The sequence below is a fragment of the Panthera onca genome, chromosome B3, assembly GCF_046562875.1.
Source record: "Panthera onca isolate mPanOnc1 chromosome B3, mPanOnc1 haplotype 2, whole genome shotgun sequence".
NCBI classification, from domain to species: domain Eukaryota; kingdom Metazoa; phylum Chordata; class Mammalia; order Carnivora; family Felidae; genus Panthera; species Panthera onca.
The window spans coordinates 119,552,183-119,556,435 of record NC_138344.1 but is presented as its reverse complement, the minus strand read 5'-3'; the positions used below and the strand labels follow the sequence as shown (position 1 = coordinate 119,556,435).

General features: G+C 47.5%; 1 non-coding gene across 1 annotated transcript; it reads right to left on the bottom strand.

Annotated features, from left to right (window-relative positions):
* Nucleotides 1-329: 329 nt before the first annotated feature.
* Nucleotides 330-454, bottom strand: LOC132670649 (small nucleolar RNA SNORA17). Its single transcript, XR_009606869.1, has one exon. It is a non-coding gene; the product is annotated as a small nucleolar RNA SNORA17 (small nucleolar RNA).
* Nucleotides 455-4,253: the final 3,799 nt, after the last annotated feature.

Sequence of the window (4,253 nt, the reverse complement as noted above, 5' to 3'; positions counted from 1 at the left end):
CATTAAGCACGTTCCCATGGCTGTGCGGCCATCGCCACCGTCCATCTCCAGAGCTCTTTTCATTTTCCCAAACTGAAACTCCATACCCATTAAACGCTAACACCCTCCTCCCCTTCTCCAGCCCCTGAAACCACCTTTCTACTTTCGGTCTCTATAAGCGTGACTGCTCTGGGAACCGCGTGCAAGAGGATCATACAGTGTCTGTCCTCTGGTGCGGGAGACACTTTTGCGGCAAGATTTCTGGAGGACGTACTGGGATTCCTTCCCCCACTGTATTTGTTTTGCTAATATTGCACATTAGCCAGAGTGTCTATTTTTTGTGTGTGTCAAGTGTCAGACTATTAATATCCAGACATTCATGGGCCAGAACACTGAGTGAGACAAGCCTCTCCTTCTGCCACCTAATGACCCGAGTGTGACACATCAGCCACATCTGCAATGCTCTGAGGGCAGGAGGGTGTCTATTCCTCACCCGAAAGTAACCTACCCTCGTGGACACAAATACCTGGTAGGCCCCGCCCTGCAAAGCACATGTTTTCTAACATTTTGTTTTATGCTGAATGCTGTTTGTTCCTCTTGGGCCTCCAAGAAATTACTTGACTTGTGGACATCAGCAAAAAAGAAAAGAGGGGAGAAGAGGGGGAGGAGAGGAGGAGAGAAGGGAGGAGGGAGGGGAGGGAAGGGAGGGAAAAGGAGGGGAGAGAAGGGGGGGAAGGGAAGGGAAGAGAAGGGAAGGGAAGGAAAAAGAAAAGAGAGAAAAGAGAAGAAAAGAAAAGAAAAAGAGAAGAGAAGAAAAGGAAAAGAAAAGAAAAGAAAGGAAGAGAAGAGAAGAGAAAAGAAAAGAAAAGAAAAGAAAAGAAAAGAAAAGAAAAGAAAAGGAAAAAGAAAAAGGGCTCCTGGAGAGGGACATAAGACATTTTCATGTTCTACTTCTGAGATTCCCAAAGACTCCCTCTCATCCACTGGCCTCTGTGCGTTGTTGTTGTTGTTTTGTTTTGTTTTGTTTTGTTGTTTTAAAGAACTCTGTGATCTACTTCAATTCATGTTTTGCCAAGAAAGCTAACACAGCTGCAAATCCTCTCTGCCCTGAAAGCCTTCCAGCCTTTCAGCCTTTCCAGAGGCCTCTTTGCTCGCTCAGTGGCCACTTCCCTCCCTCCCGGGCTGGCCAGCCTCTCTGAGCCCACTGTTCCCCAGGCCGCCCACCAGCTCCTGTGACAAGGCACTACTCTCTGGAAGTGGCCGTGCCTTCTCTGTGGGTTTCCATTACTTGGAGAAGCGCAGCCCCCTTGGGCACCCCAGCCCCCCTCCTTAGGCTTCCCCCTCAGAAAACTGGCTCAGCTGCCGGCTGGTAAACTGGCTGGCTATCACCATGACAACAGCCTGGCCCAGAGCCTGGATGACGCCAGGCCTGACTCCCCTCCCAGCCTCACCCAAATCTGTTTGTTCAAGTTCCAGCTGCTTTTGTTGGGCTCCGTTTTGCTTGTCAGTTTGAGGCAGCTCCACTGCTGATTGGCTGCAGGGGCTGGGCTTAGCATCCCTGGGATACTAACCGGGAAGTCAGCTCCCTGCCTGGGCAGGGATTTCCTGGCACCCTGGGGTATTTCCCCATCACAGTAACAAGATCTAGAAGAGCCTTTCAGGCAGGACAGAGCCCATAGGAGGCCAAGGCATCAGATAATCCATTAATGCTCTGATCCCTCTGATGACTTCAATCAAGGACAGTCTCGCCAGCCCACTGTTGGCTCTGAGATGCCACACGCATGACTAAAAGCCAGCCTGTTGTTTGATAAAACTGAAGAAGCAATACACCATGTTGATGGAACCGTCCGGCTGTGGATTAACATCAAAAATAAATAAAATCAGGAAGAAGAAACAATTATGTGGATTTTTGAGGAACAGTTTAAGTGAATATGGCAATAGACATCCAAGTGGATTTTCAAATCATCACTTGGGGGCGACTTTGCTTTTATTATTTGGATAACTACAGAAGCAGGAATCTGGAACATTGTTGGTGACTAATTTGAAAACACACCTGTAGCCTTTTGTCATTTCATCAGGTTTTTATCTCCCAAATAACTCAGTTTAATAACTTGCTTGGCCTCCGGGGCTCCTGAGTTTACCCCCAGATTCTCTGGTTTGTGATATAAAAGGTGCTTCTCGTGTGTCGCCCTTTGCAGCTGTGTCAGGGCAACCTCAGCTCCTCATCTGTAAAATGGGAGTAAATCATGCCAACCCGCCAGGCTATAGAGCTACTTAGCTTGGCTTAGTCTTGGCACTTACTGAGCTATTTTTTTTTAACGTTTTTTTATTTATTTATTTATTTATTTTTGAGACAGGGAGAGACAGAGCATGAACGGGGGAGGGTCAGAGAGAGAGAGGGAGACACAGAATCTGAAACAGGCTCCAGGCTCTGTCAGCACAGAGCCCGACGCGGGGCTCGAACTCACGGACCGTGAGATCACGACCTGAGCCGAAGTCGGACGCTTAACCGACTGAGCCACCCAGGCGCCCCCTTACTGAGCTATTATCGTCATCATTAACTCCCACCAATGCCTGTTTTCTGAGGATCCTGACACTCTTTATAAAAATTACATCATTGATCCAACAAATATTTAACAAATATTTACTAAGTCTCAATTGGCCAAGCACTGTGCCAGCCACTAACGATAAAATGATAGACAGACACAGCTCCAGCCCCTTGGTAGTAGCTTCTGGACTAGTGGGGGAGACAGACATTAGTCAAATAACCACACAAAATGTAAAATTACATCTGTGTCATGTGAGTGAAGCCATCTTAGACACTCCAGACCAGCCCATCTCCCAGTTGAATACCACAGAGGACATCAGTCTTTGCCATATTGAGCAGAAGAATGTCCTGGCCAATGCCTGTCTTAATTCCTAACTCACAAAATCATGAGATATAATAAACTGGTTGATGTTTTAAGCTCTGTTCTCCCCCCAAATAATTACATCTGTATTAAGTGCCTAAAGCATTAAGAGAATGTGAAATAGAGGAAATAAACTACATTTTGGCCACTTTTCCTAGTTAGAAAACAAGAGTTAACATAAGAATTTAGAATGATTTGATCACCTAAGTCCCGGAGTGTAAAGCAAAGCCCAGAGATGCAAATGCTCAATCCCCCAACCCCGCAGAAAGAGCCTGGGGTTTCCTTACACTAAAACTTGTTTGCTGAACAGCGCCCTCTTCTGGCCTGGAGCCCTTTCTCCTGAAGCAGCTACTTCCTACTCGCTGCTTTTAAAGGGATTTGTAGAATATGATGTCCACTCCTTCCTCAAAGGTGTGCTGAGCGCCCAGGCCCTGGGAATACAGCCTGATCAGACACAGGCTCCCCACCCTCACGGAGGTGACAGTCTTTTGAACTTCCTGACATCTCTGAAGAGTGTAGGGCAAACTTCAGAATGCCTACTTGTTGGATAAGAAACTGGGTCGAGGGTGGCAGATAAAGCTTTGCTACACTGTTGATGATTTAGGACTAGATTTTAGGGTGCAAGGATGCACCCTGCAAGGGTGCAGACCTCCCACCGAACGTTAGATTGAGCCCAATTTCCGCAGGCTCGGTAGCCACACTCTGCCTCATCACCCTCTACTTCTTGAGTTCCCTCCTGCTTGGGAAATCTCTTCATGGTCCCTGAACCAGGGGACCCCACCTGTACACCGCTGTGGCCTCAGGTGCCTTTTCCTGCCACTTCATCTCTGCTATGGTTTCCCCAAAGCCAGCCTCAAGTCTCCATCTTCCCAAAGACCCTCCAGCCCTCCCTGACATCTTGCCCCTTAGTGCCCCCACTACTGTAACATACATTTGGGAACAGACACCCAGGCAGACACCTCGATGTACATGCCTTGTCACATCGAAAGCACAGCCTTTGGAGGGATCAGACAGACCCGGAGTTCAGATCTGCCACCTACTAGACTGTGACGTGAGGAAAATTTCGTCACCTTCTCCTACGCAACCAGGCTGTTCTGAAACTTACATATGTTTCGAGCACTTGGTACATAGTAAACACTCAGCAGTTTGTATGTCTAAGTCCTTTAACATGTCCAATCTGGTCACCTGCTTAAAAAGCATTACGACCCTCGAGGCATCTTCTACAGCCTTGGGCGCGTGTAGAGAGATATATAACCTGGGCACTGTGTGGAGAACAGGGCTGATACAGAAGGCATGGTGCCTAAGGCCCACAATATTTTCACAAATCCATAGACATGATTTTATTTCTCTTAAAACTCAGGAGAA